The sequence below is a fragment of the Epinephelus fuscoguttatus genome, linkage group LG9, assembly GCF_011397635.1.
Source record: "Epinephelus fuscoguttatus linkage group LG9, E.fuscoguttatus.final_Chr_v1".
NCBI classification, from domain to species: Eukaryota; Metazoa; Chordata; class Actinopteri; order Perciformes; family Serranidae; genus Epinephelus; species Epinephelus fuscoguttatus.
The window spans coordinates 15897460-15921032 of NC_064760.1; the positions used below are offsets into that span (position 1 = coordinate 15897460).

General features: G+C 41.6%; 1 protein-coding gene across 4 annotated transcripts in view; it reads right to left on the reverse strand.

The window, feature by feature from the left end:
* Positions 1-23573, reverse strand: part of glra4a (glycine receptor, alpha 4a) — a 78407-nt gene that overhangs the window by 41232 nt on the left and 13602 nt on the right. The window contains exon 1 of one of the 4 annotated variants that reach the window (XM_049586643.1): positions 11493-11511. The exons of the other annotated variants lie outside the window; for them this stretch is intronic. The gene's annotated coding sequence lies outside the window, so the exon portion shown is untranslated. Of the gene's footprint in view, positions 1-11492; positions 11512-23573 lie in introns of those variants that run through there. 4 annotated transcript variants of the gene reach the window in all.

Genomic DNA, 23573 nt, shown 5'->3' on the forward strand with positions numbered 1-23573 from the left:
ATGCTCCTTCAGCAACAGTCAGCTGTGTCCATATTCATAGTGAAAAATACTGTTTATAAGAGGTGTTTGGAGGTGCAACTACAGAGGCAGTTATTTTGATGATAAATTTATCTGCCAATCATTACTTTGATTAATTGGATAAAAATATTTCCAGCATTTTATTAAAAAACTTCTTTATTTGTCATCTTCTTGTGCAATGTCTCAAACAACTAGTGAATAAAAAAGCAAACATAGGCAACATCAGGAGTAAATACAAACAAAGCCATACCCTGAGAATAAAAGTGAAATGTAACATATATTTCTTCAGATATCGATCAAGTTGCTGTTGTGAAAAAATAAAGGATTTACTTTAGACTCACTCTGACGAATGGCACCAAATATTCCAAAAACTCCACAACATTACACTCCAGTGTCTCTCCAACCTAATTTCAGCTAATTAGCATTAGCTTAATTGGCCATCCCCAGCAGTTTGTGTGTTTTGTCAAACGAACGCATGATTACAGGTTAGTCTAAAAGCATACATAACAGACGCATATCTGCTGACTGTTTTCTCTTCATTTTGTTATGGATCATTGTAGCCAGGTACGAGCTTTATCAAGCATTCGCCTTAAAATAGCTATCAGGAGATGTCTGTCAAAATGGACAAAAATCTGCTGGGGTTAGCATTTAGCTAACACTAATTCGCTCACATTAGGTCGGACAGACTTGAGTATGACATAATGTTACAGAGTTTTTGGAATATTGAGTGAATACTTTATATCTTCTCAACAGACACTTGCTCCTGAGGCAAATAAGAAGTCATTTCTTGTAATTCATAACGTGAGCTTCACAAGGTGCAGGATTGAATGCACCCACCTTAGGAAACTTTGCCACAGTGCTTACGTCATAACATATGGTGTGTCTCAAATCACATACATCCGTTAGTACACTTCTATGTAGTATACTATGTGCACTATGTACTATTGGCGTAGTGTGCAAATTTCGATGGGGTAGTGTTGTCTCCAACCAAACACGGTCGTTGTGCATTCACTGGAAATGACATCTGCAAATTAGCTAGTTAGCAAACTAGCATTAGCAGTTGCGTTATCGTTCGTGGTACCAAATCATTACAGACTGCTAAATTAACCCAGTAAACATACTGCTGGCTTATACCTGACAAGAGTATAGTGTTGCTACGTGCAAAAAGCATGTGAATTTGTACAATCCAGCAACGTTCACGGTCGCACAGTCCTCGGCCACTATTTCCAGTTTGAAAAGTGGTCCCTCCCCTTCTGCTACGTAGCCAAGATGGCGACCATTGAGGGCGAGGAGTGTCCATAGTTCCACACTCAACTTTTTGAGTGCATTGCATTTTTCCATACTTCTCAGTGTGAATGCACTTATGCACTCAAAATATGAAGTGTAAGTACATTAGTACGTGATTTGAGACACAGCAATAGACATAACCAATTGATGAATAAATTTGTTGCCAACTATTTTTCTAATCAATTTAAACCTTCAGTGTGCAAAATTCTGTGGAATTTAGTGGCATATAGCAGCGGGATTGCATATTAGAACCAGCTGAAACTTCTCCTGGTTAGGATTCCTTCAGTGTTCATTGTTCAGTTAGTTATCCACTAAGGTCTCTTCCTCTCCAAAACAAATACACCAGGGGTCTCATTTATAAAACAGTGTGTAGGATCCATACTAAAAGTGTACCTATGGACAACAGCAAAAAATGGTGTGTGCCAAAAAATATTTGACATTTCCACAACCAGGCTTCCACCTCACCATCCGCATCGCCAATTTCCTGTCTCCAAATGTTTGTAGGCATGGGTCAAAGTTTCTCCCATCAAGTCTGAATTTATAGATCGCAACTTTTCCATGGGAATAGGTGTACATCTTATTCAGGCCTCATTTTGTGCATACGCAATGTTCATAAATGAGACCCCGGGTGATTAAAACCAGCAGTTTCACCTTACAAATCATTGTTACTCCAACACCACTAGATGGCAAGTCTGGGACAGGTGGTTCGCCCACCACAGGCCTGTGTCTGAACTATTCCCATTTTTTTTTAGGTGATTTCTGCCAATATATCTGCTAAATCCCACACACTGGACCTTTAATCAGTTCATAATTGTTCAAGCCCTACATGTGTTGACCCAAAATGTAAATGTAAAGAGTCTTAATCATGGTAGATCCGGACACAGTATTCATGTATTCAGCCCAGCCCTAGTGCCAGACAAGAACTCAATGATACATGCACGACTTGATACATGATTTAAACAGTGAGGTGTCTGTAGGATTGTCCAACATGGGCATAATTCCTGCTCATATTGGGTTCCAGTTATGACTTCAAATTGGGCAAATAATCCTGTTAAACAATTCAAACCTCATCACTCACGAGCCTCTATTAAAATACAAAAAGTATAAAACCCTGTAAATCATATCTGTAGTTGAATTTCAGTGACCAGACAGCTTGGGCAAAGAATAAGAGGCAGCCTAACTGCTACCCGTTTCCAGTGTTCTGCATCATTTAGTTAGGAGGAATATATAACCATATACAGTAAGAGAACAGAAGCAGCAGCTGTCATATTGTATACAGTGCATAAGGTTAAATGTATGTGGACATAAATGGACTGAGGAGAGGGGGGGCTGGGAGGCGAGGTCAGCAAGAGACCGACATTTCTTTACATTTGCAAAATTCCCTGCTTCCATTTTGCCCCTACACCATAAAGCCTCAGTATATGGGACAGATACAGACAGACATAAATGCTGAATGCTTGCCTTTTCAATTTAGGTTACAGCATATTCAGTCCATAAAACTGCTTGATTGGTTTTCACTTAGAAACAACAAGAAGCATTTTTGTCTCTAAGTTATCATCTTACGCTGTTTAACCTCATTGAGCGTCAGATTCGAAAGCAACCGATGAAAACGATCTCTAATTAGATGAAATGGGATTCTGCCCATGGAGTGCAAACATATTCTTTTTAATTGCTTTTTCATTAAGAAGCTGGTGATCAGAAAAGCACATCATATCGCAGTATGGCTGTTCCCTGGTTTCCTACAAGGAAGCACCGGGGGATATCGGGCCCATTAGACATCCATGCATGAACATACTAACTTTTTAGTGCCATTAGCATAATGGGAAACGGAACAAAACCGCTCTCGCCGCCTGTTGAAACGCATTCCTCTAATGTTCTACTTGTCCAATTGCCCTTGACATCCGCTTGAGCCTTAGGTATTGCTCTCGCAGAAGGGCTCTCACTTTGAGGTTGAATGCAGGGCTTTCGGACGATCAACACAACTTTGTATCTGGCCGCCATATCATCCAAATTGACTCGCTCCAGTGACAGGCCTTTTATCATATCCAAGTGTAGCATGCTTCATCGTAACACATTGACGTCTTCACTGTCCTTGTCTTCACACTACTGTATGTGATGGCTACTACTGTCCACCTTTTGATCAATAGGAGAATGGGATTTGGAGCACACTGTAATTTACCCTTCGCACATCTGTCTTCAGTGACATGACCACTGTGACTCCTGGGGTGTATTCCAGAGAACAGGTTTAGTGAAAATTCTGAGTTAGTTAACCGTGAGATGAAACCCTGAGGTTTCACTTCCAGAAAAAGAGGTGACTTAAACTCTGGGTTACCATGGTAACTGACTCTGTGAACCTAACCTGCCTGCTGGCAGGTTTTCTTCAACAAACTGAGTTTCTCCCTGTCTCAGAGTCAGACATGCTGTTTTATTTCCTCATTAATTCAGTCTGTATTGAAGCACCTAACACAATGCATTAATTAACGGATGTTTATTGTTTGTTGGAATCAAAATACTGGTTGTACATTAGTTTGTTACTAAGAATGATCTAAGGTTACTGCTTTCATATGCTTTCTTTCAACAGCACTTTTTGCACTCACATTCAAATACTACACAGCATCAAGTCACCCTCAGAGTCACAGAAGGACATGCAGAGGTTTTATTCTAAACTGTGCACACAAGATAGCTGGCAGTCTGTTAGAGTACATAATATGTAATCTCAGTTTAAAGGAATACTTCACCTGCAAAATTACAATTTGTCTACCAATTACTCACCAAGAGTTTCCATGAAATGAGAGAGTAAAGACATGGGTCGAGAGTAAAGAAAATGTGTGCTTATGAGCAGAGAATCCAGAAAAGGTGAACATTATTTTTTAATTGAAGTAAAGGGGAATCGTGTTTAACAACAGCAAAACTATATCAAAATATTAGTCTGCAAAATCTGACACAGCTCATGCAGTTTAATTCAAGTCCTATTTATCCAGTCATGGCCCTAGTATTTCAGACATCTTTGCTAAAACATTACAATTTAAAACACGTCTCTACGAACGTGTTAGGGAAGTACTAAGGATATGACTGGATAAATAAGACTTGGATTATACTGCACGAGTTGTGTAAGTGTTTTAAACAGATGTTTTGCTGTTGTTAAACGTGGACCTGTGTGATTCATCAATGAATTCATGAAAAATATTTGCATTTTTCGAGTTCTCTGTTCACTGTGGAGGCATGTGAGAAAAACAAAGTTCTTCATAAGTTCTAGGTAACAAACAGTGAGTAGTTGGTATACAAATGGTCATGTTACAGGGGAAGTATAGTTTTAACTTGTAGAAATCAGTATGACGTTTAATGCTGTGTTCACACTACGGGATGCAGCAACAGGCTACAAGTCGTTTTCAGTTGGTGACATGAAGTTACAAACTCATCCAACTAACACATCTTGCTGCGGCAGGCATGACCTGCTACAAATCAAAGCAGATTTGGCCTCGACTTTTTTCAGCAATCTGAAGCGTCAACCAGTCATATCATATGTTTTTGTTTCTAGCTGTGGTACTGTTATTTTCAGTACACAAAAGGATATGATGGGGCAGCGAAATGTGATTTTAAAATAGGGCTCAAACACATGGATATATCTGTCCCCAAATGCAAACTTTAGATGGCTTCAGTCAAGGTACAGACACACACAAGCCCGTGATGATGAGTGCGTGAGGCTGCGTATAGTCTGAACATATGTGAAGTAACACCACTGAATGCTGCTGATCCAAAGATCCAGATAAATGTCTAAAAGTGGTAAGCACTGTCGCCTCACAGCTAGAAGGTTTAAGGTTTGAATCCGCTGACCAGCTGGGGTCCCTCTGTGCAGAGTCTGCATGTCCTCCCTGTGTCAGTGTGGGTTTTCTCCAGGTTCTCCACAGTCAAAAGATAAGGAGGTTAATCTGTGACTCTCTCTAAATTGCCCGTAGGTGTAAATGTAAGCGTGAATGGTTGTCTTTCTCTATGTGTCAGCCCTGTGATAGTCCCGAGTGTACCCCGCTTCTCGCCCAGTGTCAGTTTGGATTTTCTCCAGCACCCCCGCGACCCTTAAGAGGATAAGCGGTTACAGATAATGAATGTGTTTTAACCTCAACACCTTTCTTAAGTGCAAATCACCAACCACATTATTACTGGATCAGATTCTGACCTCACAGTCACGTCTCAGTGTCTGTGATCCATATATTTTTAAATTTTCAACCGTTTTTCCATCTTGTGTTTTAGCTACAGCGTGATACACGGTCAGATTCCACCACTTTATCATCCAATAAGGAAATGTAAGTCTGGTCCACACTGAATAAAACAATGCCGCTCTGCGGGCCCCATTTACAGCAATAATATCTCTACGTCCACTGGTTAAAATGGAGGTTCTGCCTTTTTTTTTAAATTACTTGTGACACTGGTGAAAATGTAGTATTGGAGCTCCACTATTGAAGATGGCTTTTTTGATTTCCCACGCACAAGCTTAACTCAGAGTGAACATACTCCGAGTTGATTGAAGAGACTCTGATCAGCTGTTGTGGAACTGAAAACTCAGTGTTTTCCATCTTGGGGTTCATAAACTCAGAGTTTGTCACACCTGCTCTCTGGAATATACCCCTGCACAGTGACAATCTTACTATATAATGATGAAAACTCTGTTTGTGTGTGTCTGTTCCACGTTTTTTTCTCCTCACTGACTTGGTCAATCCATGTGAAATTTGGCACAGTGGTAGAGGGTCATGGGAGGATGTGAATGAAGCAATATTACATCAATTGGCCAAAGGGGGCGCTATAGCAACCGACTGAAATGACAAACTTTGAATGGGCATATCTCATGCCCCGTATGTCGTAGAGACATGAAACTTTGCACAGAGATGCCTCTCCTCATGAGGAACAAATTTGCCTCAAGAACCCATAACTTCCGGTTACATAGATTTTCCGCCATTTTGAATTTTTTGAAAAACACTTAAAATCGATCTCTTCCTAGGAAGTTTGAGCGATCTGCACGAAACTCGGTGAACATAATCTAGGGACCAATATCTAAAGTTCCCTCTTGGCAAAAGTTGGAAAACTTACTAAAACTGAGCTTCTATAAGGCAATGAATATTGCGGAGGGCGTGGCTCATCACATAAAGGTGTATAACATCTCAAGGGTTTCACCGATCACCACGCAACTTTGTAGGCATATGACCACACATAATCTGAGGGGAATCCTCCATTATTGACCCCATCAAACAAAATGGGGGCGCTAGAGAGCTAATTTCTTATCTAGGCCTAACCGCCATGTCAATTTTTACTAAACTTGGTGGATATGTAGAACAGGACGCCTCAAGGTGAGAAATTTAACTCTAATTGGCAACTGGGTGGCGCTATAACAACAGAAAAATGCTTAAAAATGGCTAAAATGCATCCGATCGCTGTGGCTCCCCCTGTGGCCGAATGTTTGTAATTTTTGGTATGACTAAGTCATGGTATGGTATGTTGTACATAATCATGGAAACTGTCAGTGTGTCATTCAGTCAGTCAGTCATTCTGTCTGTCCCACGTTTTTCTACTCACTGATGAGGTCAGTCTCTGTGAAACTGCACATAGGCATTGAGGATTGGCATACAGTAGGTAGAAGGTGACAAAGCTACCAATGGGTATGGACTAGTAGGTATGGAAACACAGATGTAGACACAGCTTCCTACAGTAGAAACCTTTAAATTAGCCAATGTGCCACATCTGGATGTCCACTGAAAAACCTGAGATTTTGTGAGGATGGAGAAACAGACTTAAACAACTCAGAGGGGCCACAATGGCTGCAGTCAGAATGTAAAACTTGTAGACAAAATGACAAACACACACCTCCTGTAAGTCAACAGTAAGCCAGAGTTTAATAGGACCGAAGTGAAATGATTAAGCATTCAGTCCAGAGGTCTCCTTTCAAAGGGAGATTAGTAGAAACTGTTCCATGGGTTTATGGTGTCATGGAAGAAGCCTACGGGGCATACATGCATATTCAATCTACAGCCGATAAAATATAAGATGAATGGATTTGAAATTACTCTTGAATTTTTCAGATGGTTCATGTTTTGCATATGACCACCATTTGTCGAGCATTATCTGGAGGAGGTCGATGAGGAAAAGACCATTAAAGAAGACAACGGGTATCATTCTGTTTGGCAGCTTTTGTTTAAGGAATAAAGCCGCTGATACTTCACTTTTGTATATAAATCAAAAGACCAAAACCAACAATGTGTTAGCTGGGGTTTCAGTACTTTCTGACTAACATAAATATTTAAAAAATGTTCCACAAATCTATACATAAAGCTGGGAACAGGCAGTTTTTAGCCAGTGTTGCTCAATAATACATTTGGGACTGTTTCCTTGCGCAGATTCAGTATTCTTGCAAGTATATACGGCACCACTGCAATGCATGTGGAATTGATTCAACATAAATTACAGTACCCATGTTTATTATAATAAAGGAGCATGTCAGTCAGTGCACCAGTGCTCATTAGTGCGTTTTTAATAGTTTCTGGGCAACAATATATGTCTATAATGCAGAGGAATACTCTTTCAGGCTTTGGCTACTGATGCATTACTGACTCAGGGGATCAATTCGTCCTGTATACGTGCAGGGAAGTGAGAAGAATAGGTGTATGCGCAGAAAATAGAAACTTATAACTATTTTTATACACCTCAGTACATGTGTGAATCAAAGGGTTCGGCTCAGAGAACAGAAGAACAAAGATAGGCTCTTTAAATGGTGGCAGAGGACTCATTCCCATTAGATATTGTGGTGTTTACTGGGCTTGCTTTCAATACTATCCCTATCTTTGAACTATTTCTATCCTCCTCTGTGTTATCTTTGATCTTTTCTTTTGTAATAAGTATAATCAGTTCAGCCGTGAGCCAATGCTAATGGTGGTATCTACTTCTTGTTAATGTATATTTAGCTGTCTCAATACAAACCCGAGGGTTTTAATGATTTAGAGTAATCCATGCTAACGCAGAGTAAATCGCAACTCTGTGCCACTGCTCATGCGTTCTAATTTGTAATGCAATCTTTAATCTTGTGGGAATGAGGCTTGACATCTCTGGAGTACCCAGCAGAAATGATGTTTGGAGGCTTGTGCCACAGTAATGACAAGGCTACAATGAGCTGCGGCTTGATGGCAGATTTATGCTCATGATGGCCCGTTTCTACAACACTGAACTCCAACTAGCACCCCGGGCTTTTCCCATGCAGCCCGACTAATCTTCGGTGCTCTAATACATTCTCGTCTAGTGACTTAAAATTCATATTTGTGTGAAATATAATATCCCTCTCTTTGTGATTGAATTCTTTTATCTGCTGAGTCTCTGAACACTGTGTGATCAAAACTGAAGAAAATGATTCTACGCTTTCTCCAAATCCTAATTGCTACATCTGCTGTCAAAGTGTCACGACAGAATGAATTGTTCAGCCCACACGCATTATCCAGCAAATATTCTTCTTTGTGCTCATCGCAGAGAATATTCTTACATTTAAAACTTCAATAGCTAATGCACCCATGCACAAATGTCAGACCCCTGAGAGCTGTATGCTTACTTTAGATACCAGGATGGAAGCAGTGCAATCTCAGCCTTCAACCTACATTTTGATCTGATATCGTCACCGCCATTGATGGTGGTTGTGTGCTGTTGGGCCTTTTTAGTTTCATTGCACCTCAATCTTTGGGATTCTCCACATCCATACAGACACTAGAGATGGAATAGATGCTATTCATTGTGAATTTAAAGGCTTTGTATGTGACATTGTGAGGATTAATAAACCACTCTTCACTATGTAAAGAGATAGAGGATTAATGGCGTCCTGAGCAGAGAATGAAGTCACACAACCTCTGTGTGTGTTGTAATCCGAGCCTCTCTGTGGTTTGTTGTGGTAAGCCGGTCCAGCTGCTTGTTAGTGCATGTGTTTATCTCGCTGGCTAGCTCATTGGTGCTGCTGGTGTAATTGTGGAGACGAAGCACCCACTCTCTAGTTCCCTGCGGTTAACAGCATTAGCTCCGTCAGCAATGTTGCCATTGTTAGTGCTGTTTATGGAGTTAGCACTGTTAGCATTAGCTGACAGCTCAGCCACCTCCATGTTAAGAACCTTGTGCAGACAACTTATGCTCTGAATTTTGCACAGAGCTCCTTTAACTCAAAAACTTCAGTATAGGGAAGTTGAGAAACATTTAGTTTCATGTAAATGTCCTCTGACATGTTGGACAACAACATGGCAACCATCCAATTGGATGTGCAGCGAAATGCATCTTTTTACTTGCCACACCTGCAGCGCATGTAGCCTACAGTGTAGGATTGTGTGCATCAGAGGCAAATCAAGATGGTGAGCTTTTTTTCTTTTTGGGATTGTGTGAGTTTGTTTCTTAAGTTTTTGGAACCTGTACTGTCCTGTAAAACTTAAAGTTGTGTGTAGTATGGGTAGGCTAACATGCAGACTAGTAGGCTACGTGGGGGGTAAGGTTACTAAGCAACCAGCAGCTGGTATTGACAAAATAAATGCCAACTGGGTGATCAAGACACTAAAGTGGACACCCTGTTTGATACTAGGTAGCTGATATAAAGTATGGCTTACTCACTTATTATATATAATTTTAAATTAACAGGAAATGTTGCTTTGAAATGAAGGTATTTCACTCACTTGTTGTTGCCGTTACTATTAAGTCATTTCCTGTATACTGGTCATTTACTTTAAAAAAAAAAAAAAAAAAGGCACTGTATGACCGGTGTGTGCCGCACAATGGCCCCATACATCTTGCTAAGTGGGTAGAGTGGGCAACCTATGTACAAAGGCAATAGGCTCATTTGAGGTGAGCCAGGCCTGCACAGATTCAATAACCGGAGATCGCCACACAATGCATGCCCGTTTGTTTTGTGTCCGACTTCATCCTGACATGCTCTGACATCATAAAAAAGTGGACCGCAATAATCTCATGTGAGCGAGGTGGCCGCAGGTTTTAGAGCCAGGTACTGCAGTCGCTCTCCAACAACTGCAAGACCCAAGGCATGATGGGAAACGCCTGGCTTTCCCCTGATCTAACAGCTGATTGGTTTAGACAAACTTTTCATTTTTGTTGAATATCAGAGATTTAGATGTTATATGTCTGATTTGGAGGTTTATTCTGACAAGAGAATACATGTTGTGTGACTGATGGTGAAGTTTAGTCATCAGAGACTAAATCCATTCATCATAAACTATATGTAGTCTACTGTATATTAACATTGGACTGTTTTAATTATTGAACTATTTAGCATCACAAAGGTTTGCATAGATGCACATCTGCATAGATGTGAAGCTGTGACTATATCTGACTCATCATTAATGAAAGCTCGTCTTGTAATTTCTTCCTCATTACATTTACTTAATAGTCAAACAAAATTTATTTAGCCAATGTAGTTGAGGTGACAGGTCTATGCTGCAGCAGCAAACTGATATGATGTTGATGTATGTGAAAATTACTGTAAAATGGAGATTGAACCATGATCAGAATATTCAAATTGCATGTAAACCATTTTAACAGGCTATTGTGTCATAATTAAAACAGTTGGAGACTGCTAACAAACTGACATGAGTCTAATAACGTTCTAATAAATTGGCATCAGATCTAACAGGATGTGTGATTCAGTAACTTCCTGTATGGACTGAAGGCTGCTGGAAACTGTCGGGAAACTGGCGAACTTCACTTTTTGTCACCGCCAACTTCCAGGCGAGATGCAGTTCATCTCGATCAAGCCTAATGTCCTTTCTGCAGTGGTGGCACTGTTCTAACACCTGCTGTAGCCAGCTCAGTTGATTCTGTATAAGTCACGTCTCCAATGTGGCCACAGCGTTACAGAGGAGCCCCTCTTTTAGTCCTTTTGTTGCTGTTAAATGTGCATTACACATGGTATCAGATGTATATTCTTATCTTAAACTTACAGTCCTTAGTGACATTTGAATCAACAGTGACTCAACTATGTACATTTAAATGACAGCCCCCTTTCTAACTGTCCATTAGCATCAAACACTGAAGAAGAAATATGTATTAACTGCATAAGTGTTTAACATTTACCTCCTGTTAGCTCTCCCCAAAGCTAAATCAAACAAACAAATGGTTTCCAGCAGTGGCAGCTTAAATGGCAATCTCTGTGATAAACCTGAGGAACTGACCTTTCCCCTTAAGGGAGATGAATCTAGCATAGAGCGTCCTCAGACCCACCCATCTTCCAGATGTCTCTCCAAGCCTCTCTGTATTCAGGCCACCTTTTTTTTCCCCAACGTCGAAGATCTGATATCAGCACGGATTGCCTCCTGTCAGTCTCTGTGAAACAGAGCTAACGGGATTTCTGATAGAGAGAAGGGACTATAGAGACTGCAAAAGATTGCTTTGATGTGTCTGCTTAGGGGCTTGAGACGGACTGCGGCTTTATCCTCATACAGTAGTCGGCTCCTCACCACATAAGCTTTAGGTTTGTTTTGTCATGTTGCTGGGTGTGCCACAATGAGTGTCCGTTTTGTTCTCTTGAATCAAACAGAAAACACGGCACATCTAGATTCATGCAAATAGAATCAAGCCTATATATACATCTGTCTTCTTATCATCTGCACATTCAACACCTCGACTGCTTCCTTCGAGCAATCATAGCTGATGCATGCCAAGTTATGCTGTCGTTATGAGCCCGGCAGTGAGATAAATGTCTGTGTTCACACATGCGGGGGGTATAAACACCATGATCAAAGCACAATATTTGTCTCTCTCATCTTCTCCATGTACTGTAGTCAAGGTAATGAAATGCAGCGATTAGAGCAGTAAGATTGGATTTTCCAACCAAACTGGGCGGTTAATTGCATGACATAATGAAGCACTACGCCCAGCATGTGTGCATGTGCATTTTCAATATATAGGAGGAGGGATTGATCAGCTGCGTGTGCCTCCACATGTTGGGGCTCCGCGTCCCTCCGCCCATCCCATCCCTCCTCGGTTTTAAAGGCCGCTGGGAAATCTCTCCAGCTGGAGTCCTAAGTAGTCAACAGTCGGTGTACAGTGAACATGTAATTAGGAGGCTGCTTGGCTGTGATGATTAATGCCTTCCATTTGCTAAATGCACCTATATGAATATGGATAGAGGTGTCAGCTCGCATCAGTCGCGGTATAAATCACATCCTCTGATGGCATATGTTTGTTTTCCTGTTTTCCACTGGTCATTTCCAGCTTTCATAATCTTTTTCTTCTATTAGCCGATTGCTAACCGCTTTATGCAATAGTGTTTTCCCCCTATACATGGTATGAGCCCTCAGTTAGTCTCCAACACTTTGGACTTTCCTTTGGCTACTCCTAAGAGTTATTAACTGCTAACGCTTGCTGCTTATGGAGGAAATAGGGCTTGATGGCTTTCTCATTTTGCCCCAGGGAGCATGGCACCATAGCAGTTGCTGCATTAAAAGAGAGATGAGAGAATGCCAGGGGCCAGCAGGTGAGTCAGTGTGTGCTTGGTGCAAGTTATGGTCCACCTGTGCCCTAAACCCAAGAATAAAAGCTACTGGGGTTTTGCTGTCAGTCTGTATAGTGAAGCAGCACAGGAGAGGTAAAGCAGAATGTCATAGAGAAAATGGTTCCCACAAAAACACACACACACAAAGACAGCCACTGCACTCTACATGACCCATATTTTGGACATGACAGTGAGGACGAAGGAAGTTGTAGGCATAGCCGCTGGCCTGTTTCGCTTGATCAAGCTGCTGGCTAGAACCAACAGCGTCATGACAAAGCCACCATGGAGCTGGGTCTACCAGGGATTTTCTGAATCATACCCACAAGGGAGGCAGCTGAACAATGCTTCTTGAAATGCTAGTTTCTCATTTCACTCATGCTGCTAACACAGAATTTCATTATGTCTAAAGGGAGAAGCTGGTTTTTACCCATTTTACCCACACTTTGGGTTTTGTGTAATTATTCTGGTACACTTCTGACCACTAACAGATGTGCAACAGAAAAGGGCTCATTAATGCTCCACATTGGATACGTATACAGAGGCAGATGGAGCCTCCTGTCCATATTCTGCCTTCATTTGATCTGTATTTGTGCACTTTCCCTGAAAGCTTATGAAACAGAGAAGAACCACAGAGGATTGTAAAGGCAATTTAGTGTAGTTCAAGTGACGTACCACAGCAGGAGATGTTGAAGACAAAGGTGGAACAGAACAAATCAGTAATGTAGTGGAATGAATTCTTCATCCACATGTTGCAAGGCGTTTAATGACCTCACAGATCACCGTCTTCTACAATGCTGCCACTGTTAAAGCAGTCGTTCCCAGCTGGTGGGTCCTGGTCCAAAAGCAAGTCCTGGGTCCATTCTGAGTGGACCGCAAGTGACTCGCAAATGTGTCAAGTCTGTAAAAACCCACTTTATTTTGAAGTACAGTGAATTTCTGGCACAGGGAGCTTTTACTTTGAAGTGCTGTTCCCTGCTGTTAAAGCCTAGTTCACATTACACGACTTTCACTGCGATTTTGACGTCGCAGAGGATCTTGAGAGCCACCTTGGGTCGGAGGTGAATCGGCAGATAGTCTGCCACGACGAGTCCTCATGTGTGAACAAGCCTACGAGCAAGTCGCTCCCTCGTCTGCGACTGGGACTGGATATCTGGCATGCTAGAAAACTGGAGAAGACACGACTGACAAATAGTATCAGCCAATGAGAGGCAGAATACGTCCCACGTCAGCACGCAGGAGCCACGGATTTGGGCTTGTTTTTTTGTGAAGTCGCTTACAAATGTTGGTAGTTGCGGGTTGCGTTTTTTTGGGCTTGTTTCTAAAGTGGAGTTTCTTATTTGGGCTTTCTCTCTAAACCTTGCCTTTCTCTATATATATATATCCGTCGCTTCTTTTGGGCTTGTTTCCATAGCCCTGGTTGCTTGTTTCTCTCCCAAGATCTGGCAACACTGACAAACCGGCAAGCAACAACAACAATGGCGGCATCCACAGGATCATGGGGAGCGCGTTGTGTTTGGACCCAGGCCCTGGAGGCAGTTCTGATTCAACACTGGGAAGAATATCCATGCCTTTACGATGTGTCGTCTCCAAGTTAAAAAATGTAGTTTGATGATGTCACCGTCTTATCTGGGGCTCTGTTGGCAGAGGCTCGGTGGAGAAATCTTGTGGTGTGCACACACAGGTCGTAACGCAGTTGGCAAGACTCCCGCTGACAGAAACACACATCGCCAGGTATGAACACTCAAAAGATTACGATAGTCTCTGCGACGCAAAGTCAGGGTGAAAATCATGAAATGTGAACTAGACTTAAATGAGCGACTGACAGACAGCTACATGACAGAGACAGCCATCTAGCTCAACGACATGGCCAAACACAAGTATGACGCTGAATTCACTGAACTGTGGGTACCTTGAACAAATGACTAAGGTGATATCTGGACCCTGTGGCTGGACCAGTTGGGAACCACTGCGTTAAAGGTTACAATATTAATGACCTCCCCTACGGTCACCCTTGTTTGTTGTCTGAAACGTTCGACTCTGCCCTCTGGTGCCATCTGTTGGCTGTACGTATGCCATCATTAAGGACGCATAGATGTATGAGGCCAGTGACGTTTGAAACGGACGCACCTATTTTTGTACGTAAAGGGAGTATAAGGAGCCTTAAGTATGGGCTGTAGTGCGAAGATTGAGAAAAGTAAGATTATTATTGCTACAAAGCATAACTGAATCCCCAAATAAATTAAAAACAAATAATAAATAAATAAATAAATAGACTTTTGTAAGTTTTGCAAGTATAACAAATTATAAATAGTTACTGAGCATAAGATAAATTAATTTTAGATGTTGTCAAACACATCACTGAGAAAAAAATAACAATTAACAAGAAGGTATTTATTATGCACTGTTTTCTGTTTCCCACCGTGAGAACCCCATGCTGGTTTTTGTAATTATCCTGCCTCAGAAAACTAAAGCATTAATTGGTGGCTGTCAGCTCAAATAGCATCAAATGTTTTATGTAAATCTTTCCAGCCAGGTACTTTGATGCTAACAGGTGGAGATTTTTTATAATATCAGCGCAGCTTTGTTCCTTCCACTGCTACTGTAGTGTAGAGGGTTTGAGGACAAGATATTCACCAAGATATTCTGAAAGGTTCCAGCCTTTCTATCAGGGCAAGACAGTTTTGTAGGAGAGTGATATATTATGGGCTGTTTGTATCCTCACAGTTGCAACACTAGCATATCATGGGGCGGCTGGCTCCTCCAGTCCACATGTCGAAGCATCCTTTGGCAAGACACTGAACCCTAAATTGCTCTTGATGGCTGTTCCATTGGTGTGTGAGTAAATGTGATTGTTTTAAACTAAGTAGCAGGTGGCAACTTGTACAGTGACCTTGGCCACCAGTTTTTTACTGTGCTTGCTTTGGTCTGAATCAGGGACCAATGCTGTTACAAAGTTGTATAACTGCCTAGAGTTGGTTCGTGTTCTTATGGCAGCATTTATAAGCAGACCAGATAAAATGCCTTGCACGAGAAAGCTGCTCTTGATTGGTCAGAATTTCCATACAGGAAAAATCCAGGAAGTAAACAAAACGTTGAAGAGGAGTACACTTGCAAGATAAATGTGACACTTTCTAATGTCACAATGGAGGGACAACTACGCAGGTTGATTTTAGCGCTGCTCATCGTGGACTATATTGCTGTCATTGTTCATTTTAGTCAAACCATACAGTTTGAAAACGAGGCGTGGCTGTTTTGATGCATTGGATGTGCTGAATGTGCATATTAAGGCAGTACAGGAGGAGGTGCATATTAATAATCCTCCAGGACTGTAACATGCTCATGTTTAACCCAAACAATGTGTCACGTGACTGCAGTTGGTTCAGATCCAGGTCGGAACACGTTCTCAACACAAACGAACCGCACCAGAGTTCAACTGTAACCAGATCGAGACCACCTCTTCAGGAAGGTCTCAGTCTGGTTGTTTTGGTCCGCACACAAGTGCAGTTGCTGTTTTCACACCTGCTCAAATGAACCATACTTAGGGAGGAAACGAACTTGAGTTTGATTGAACTGAACTGAACTGAAATGAACTGAACAGGGCAGGTGTGAAAGCATCCTAGGCAACATATAATTGCAGGTCCATTTCCCAGACATGTAGTTAGCAAGTTGGTCAACTAAAAAAAAAAAAGAAAAGGTTATATGAGCTCACTTTAACAAACAGAAGTTTTTTGTCTTCGGAGGGGAAATAAATTCTTAATGCTGAAAACACACTAAAGAGCAGCTTAGTGAGGCTCACCATAGCAATTACATTCCTCTGCGGCTGGGAGGTGTGTTCATGTGTTTTAGGAAAGAAATTCTTTGTAACACAGGTCAACAGGACAGACAGCTATTAGTTTGGCTGCACTTTGACGCAGCTTCGAGCAGCCACAACAGTTTTCCACTAACACCGTACATATGGCAGCTCGCACAAGCTGCACTTTGCCACTGCTTGGTGTGTTTTTAGTGTAATGAATGGAAACTTTCTCCCGACATTTACACTGTGGTAGTTAAAAAAATGGGTGTAAGGAAGTTATGTTATGAGAGCAAGGCCAAATAGATGCTGACACTCAGAGTAAATCAGAGAGAGTGAATCCACAGCTGAATCCATTGTGTAATGGTGACGCACAACATGGTAAAAGTTGAGTTTCAGAGTTGATTCTAGACCTTGAAAATGTTCTGACCTCAAGGTTCACTGAGTAGCTATTTTTAGATTCTTTAATTATGTATAAATCTGATGCACATTTACAGATTCTTGTACACATCGACAAATCTGTGTGCATGTTACAGATTTGTGTACATATTCAGAACGCACATACAGCCTGAGATACAGTTTCACACCTCTCTAGACACGTTTGCAAATGATATTGCTACAATAATACCCCCAGAGTCCATTGTGTTAGAGAGAAGCTTTCATGTTTCACAGGAGTTGGAATAGTTTTTTGTTGGTGTAATATGCCCTACACTGTAGGGACACGTTACAAAGATTAAAAACATATCTAAGGCGTTTCAGGAATTGCTGGTGGCATTAATGACAGCAGCATAACCCAGTGTCATCAACAGAGTCCTTGACACATTTATCGAGCCTACCACGCATTTATTGAAAAGCAAACATCTCTCATCCCAAGAGACTCGCAGGATTTGACACACTATTTCCGGAAAACAATGCAGGCGTCTTGTGGGGACACGCAGACAAATGGAGGGAGTCTCAGTGGTCAAGAACCAAAGTGAGAGAAAGAATACATGCAGGACTCACACACACTGTCTGTTCAACACGATAAAGAACTGTGTCTCCAGTCCTGTTATGGATGGTTAGGGGGCTGTGAGCCTAGTGTGTGACCTCAGATAACCACAAACAAAGTATGGCCATGCATGACTAATACAGTGTGCGTCACCAGCCACAAAAAACATGGTAAAAATCACGTCTCTTGAACATCAAGGCACGCATCCAAGTTGTGTCCTCCAAAGAGCCATAATGATAAAATGTCAGAACACGTTCTTCTCGATCACGATGTCTACAGTATTTATGCAGCGTCAGTGTGACTTCAAGGTGTGATGTCATTAAGACAACAGCACTGAAATATTGGGATTACCTTGAAATGACCATTTCAAGGGCTTAAACTGAATTTTGCTGCCAACTTCACACACAGCAATTAGGCTCTGTTTCTTTCATATATTTCATATGTGGCACTAACAAGGTGTCCGACCACTGTGGAGTTGCTTAGTAACGACAGTAAAGTGGAACATGTCAAAGGTTTATGGATAAAGACTAGTTTTTTATAAAGGGTATGGCAGGCTGTAAACAGTTAAGTCCCCGGTACAGACATTTTTACGAGTATAGAAGTACATTAATACTAATATATTTCCAACCTCATTGAGAAATTCTGCATCTGGCCTTTGCCTTGCCCACCACTACTACATGCAGTAGGTTTTGCTCTCGCTTTCCACTTTCTGCTTTCTTTAGTGCTGGCACAACACTGCTTGTACTTTAGGTTGTCCAATAAAAGTGCAGAAATATCGGAGCAATTCAGCCATACTTGTTTGAGCTTCAGTCAGACCCAGACTCAGATGAGGAGCCTGTTATGCGCCAAAGTCATCAAGTAGCAGACGTAACTTTGAAATAAAAAAAATCTGACTTTGATAACTTTGTTTCCTGCATTCTGGTGGCTTTAAAAGAATGAAAACAACAAAAGCATCAGCATTTTTATATTTAATACACTTCGTTTGGGTTAGGTTTTGGCTCAACCAGGATGAGGGAGGCAGGGCTGTAGGCTTAGCCTGCGCTCGGGACCCACAGCCTGCTGTCCCTTGCTCACACCCCCTGGTTCCTGGATGCTAAGGGAGGTTGAACGGTAGGCTCACAGCCTCTGGAAGACAGCTGGGTACTCCACTGTAGCGGAGGAGAGCAAGCCCCCAACAACCCTCAAGGCACCCCTGAAACCCCGGCTAGAACGTTGTGTTGGACTTATGGATGTGTAACGCCGTCAGCATGGAGACAAAGTGTCCACTGGTAGCAGTGCCCAGTTACGCCCGGGAGGGTTGGAGCAGAAGGGAGAAAGAGGAGAGCCCAAATGGGTAGTGAACAGTAGCCTTTTGGAGTTGTAAGAGCTTATACACACTGTACAGTATTAAAAAAGTTGTAACGATGAAAAGGAAAAAAAGGTGTGAAGATCTGTCATAAATCGAGAGAAATACAGGAGAACTGTGAACCCGAGAGGAATTTGGGTGTGAATAACATGAGTCTCCCAGGAAAAACGGGAGGATTAGGAAGTATCTGCAGAAGCAAACTCTGCTTTCTGTCCTGACAAGTCTGCTCTATGCTTGAGGCTTCAGGTTTCTTTGCCGGTGTTGTGTGAGAGTCTGTTCCCCTGTCTGTGCGTTTCCTGTATTAGACAGCAACTTCCTTTAGTATTTGTGACTAATTTAGCTTGCCTGGCAAACGTTTAAAAATCAGGTTTTCAGGAAGTGCAAAGACATCGTCCCCTTCAGTAGAGGAAAATGAAAACACCTCTCTGGTGACAAACTCTGCACAGATACAAGTCAGTATAGTCAAAGTCAGATATTTCAGGGGACATAAATAGAAGAAAAACACATTTTTAAGCGGAGGGAGACTTTCAGCACACTCTATCATGTTCAGTAATGCTAAAGAGTGATGCAGGAATGAGTCTTAAAACCTGGAAATTAGTTAGCATGTTAGTACTCCTGGTTCCCGCATCTCAAAGTCAGTGGGTTTTTTTTAATGAGTTTTTGGATAGATGCCTGAAATAAGGTTTGTGGTTACCACAAGCTTATAAGAGACATTCACCTTTTAATCTGTGACATAAACTATGTCACTAAATACCAACCAAGTGTCTTAAAAGAGGGGGTGGCTAAATTAGACTACAGAACGTCATCACAGCTTCACAGCCTTGTAGCAGGGATGTTAAGTCATGCAACCACAACGTAGTTTGTTTAGAGCCTTCAAAAATCATCGAAGTGGTGTTCACTGGTGGAGATTATCTTGCTGGGCAAAATGTTTAAGTATTAAACTGTTGTTTGTTACAGTTTTTTTCCCAGAATAATCAAAAATCCAATGGAAAAATCCCATTGGCTTTTTGTCAAGGGAACCAGGTTGATGCTAACTTCTGCACCGGCCTACAAAAAACGTCATCCCTGCAGCACTCTATTCTGTATGGCAATCCAAATCAGTTGAAGTTGTCCTCTTTTGACTTCACCACATGTAGGTACAGAGGTCCTTAAAAAGAGGTGCCAAAAACATTAATCTTTTCATTTCCCCTTACAAAATCAAGTGCATGCATGAGAGCCTACTTCTAAATAATTTAATGTAGAACAGTGACACCTATGAATACATTGACACATGAACTCCTTATAAGACACGGAATATTTAATGAACTCATCATACAAGCCTTTGCTATTACTCCCTAGAGATCTGTGATAAACTATCACCATTGCACATTAAATGTTACTGTTAATTAATAAAATAGCAGTTAATATGATGATCATCAGCCTGGCCCCGCCAACATCGATTCATTAACTAACAACTAACGTGAATCTGTCCTTTCAGGGGAAGACAAATGCCTGGCAGGCCACTGATTGAATCAAGAAAAGGGGGAAGAGTTAATTAAAGGCCCGGGATAGGATCTAATAGACTTATATACGTTGTGATAAATATGGCTCAGACCACCCTCAGAGTCTGAGACTACTAATATGTTTAGTATCCCATTGTGCAAAATAAGAGGTGTATGCTTTTGTCTCGGATGTTCGCTCATGTGTCAAACCATTTATAACGGGCTGCTAAATAACATGCACTTGCAATAGAAAGTGTAGCAGCAGGAAGTTGAAATCTAATTTTTACAATGGCATTATATTTATAGTCTCAAATAACTTCCATTCACAGCAATATGTGCTGTAAATGAATCCGCTCACTTGCTTTACTAAATTGGTTTAACAGTACTGTGTTTAATGAGATGCATATTAAATGGTCTTCGTCCAAAATGAGGTTCACTTTAATCTTTCACAGCTCTAGGAATCTGCAGTGATTTCTTTCTGCTTCACTGACAGACAGTGAAATGATAAGACACCTAAATAAGGTTTATTCTAAAGCAGTACTATTGGTTGTAACCTGCAGACGGCAATTATTATGAGAAAACATCCTCGGTAGAGTTAGTCAAAGCTGCATCTTTTTTAAAACCAATCTCTCTATGAAGCTGTGCACCAGTGCAGCCCAAAATATCTTTGTGCTTTCAAAGCTCAAACTGTTCTCCTCTTAAGATCAACCTGGTTCAGCTACTGTCAGTTTCTTTTTTTAATACTCAAGCTCACTATGATATCATTAATACAGCACTTCACCTGTCAAGGACAACTAGTCATCTCACTAATGTGGAGAGAAAAGTCTGCCACAGATCCAGAGGTCAGAGCAGGAGGGATTTGTGGAAATACACAGTCTGCGGTGTTTTACCCTTGAAGCAGTTTTGCTCTGTCACCTGCAGACTACTTATGGCAAACAGCCCACTCATATCACAAAGCGTCAGATAATGGACACCTACAGGATGTACCACCATCAATACAGAGCAATTTCTATGGAAACCGATTATTGGAGACCCTGTTCGATCTCTTGCTGTTACAGCGCAGACAGCTAAATGTCAATAAGGGAAAACATACCTACTGTGGCTCATACACAAAGCAGCTCATGGACACCAGTGCATCATTCTGACTGGGGCTTGTGCATGTAATTTTGTTCTTCCCGTCATGTGTGAGTGTTGTGTGCCCTAACATCAGGTACTAATTCATTGAGTGTGCAGAGGAATTACACAGACTCCTGCATTGTATCCCAACATGGACCACTCTCATTTCATGCTCCTGGAGAGGAGAGAACCCCCCACCCTTACTGCCATTGTGTTATCTTACGAACACAGCTGTAAAATCCCCCTCAACGACCCTCTCGGCCCCTCTTTACTGCCCGACAAATTTCTGCTCCACTGGTCATGTGTGACCTTGGCTGGAGTAAAATGGAGGAAGAGGGACGATTTGTTTGTTGCTTTGGCTTTTATTTTCACTGCAGCTGGGCCACGGTTTTCTTGTATGAGTGACCTGGGTGTTTCTATGTGCCATGTCTGAGAGGATCAAAGAGTGTACACAAGCCACACCGAGGCTTTTTTAATCAGTGAGATGTTACGTTACAGTCATAGGAATGCTCCTCAGTGAGTATTATAAGTGCACCATTGCAAACAGTAGCATGAGCAAGCATCTTTTCTTCCCTGGACAAGGTAGGTTTGATAAACTTGGGCTGCTAGCACATGTAGAACTTTTACATTCTGGTGGTACTACAAAATAGTCACACTTAAGAAGTATTTCACTGCTGGAAAGACAACCTTTTAATATAACTAGGACATGTATGCAGAAGAGCGACAAAAATACTTGGTGCTACAGAACCAGAAAAAAAACAGAGAAAAAGGAGGTGTTTGTGCAAGAGGGAGAACACCTTCAACTACCAGAATGCAGTGCGCTGTACCAGACAAATGAAGTCTCCTGCTGGTGGGTGATGTCATGCGAACATGTCCTTTTGATCCTGAAAACACTTGAGGTGGGAAACAGGCAGCTCGGTCTCATGATCTTGGTTTATATTTGATCAGTGTTGCCTAGTTTTACCATTTGATCTCAGTTTTTTCAGCCTCCATTTTCTCTGTGCAGGAAACAGTATGGCACCCACTTCCTGTTCACAAACTCTTGCTACTACAGCTAAACACGGCCCTCAGATGTATTTCTAAAAACACTGCAGGCGAGAAATAGGTGATACATAATCCTGATAAATATGTGATACTGCCTAGTTTTACAGTGCATCACATGATGGAACCCAGAAATTGCAGTACCACTGTTTGGCCACAACAAAAACTGGCTTTAAAGCTGGTGCACTTCCTGGGAGCCTGTGTAGTTCAAGCAACAGCCCGAGAACCAGCCGGTGGAGTTTTGTTGGAGGATGATGACGAATATTTAAGCACTGTTTCGATGGAGGGAATATTACCACTTTTCATTTACACATACTTCCCACATTGTTTTGATAAAAGCTGGTTGAAAATCGGCAAAGCACACTTTTAAAATGCACTGTATGAATTGAAAGATTAAACTCTTTGTCCTTGTGGCGATTGTGGTCATTTTAAAAAACAAAACAAAAACATGCAGATACAGTTTTGCCTGATATTCAGACAGAATTGTCAACTCGGTACACGCTGTTTCCATTTTCAGTCTGACATTGCGTCCACTCTGATTGTGGTGAGGAAGAGGATTCAATTTTCCCTAACCAGTCACTAGAGACCAGTGTATCTGCCTGAATCTAACGTAATTTTAAGTGCACACTGATGCATTATCAGAAGTGCTATACAGTAGGCAACTGGACTTGCTTGACTTTTTTAAAGACGTTTCGCCTCTCATCCAAGAGGCTTCTTGAGCTCTAACGGACTGGTGCGGAGTCACAGGCTTTAAACTCTGTGTGGGTGTGAACCCTTAAAGAGTCGTTAAGGTCACATGTGAGTCGTTGACCCATCCAGCGATCTTGTATGTTATTAGGGTTAGATGAGTCCTGGTGGGAATGGGTGTTAAATCATCTGGGGAGGGATCCCCAGACTGCACTGTGAGTGGGGGATAAGTGGTGTCATAGGCCGCCTCCCCTGTTAAACAGTGGATTGAATCGATGGATCCATGGATTGATAGATTGAATGATGGATCG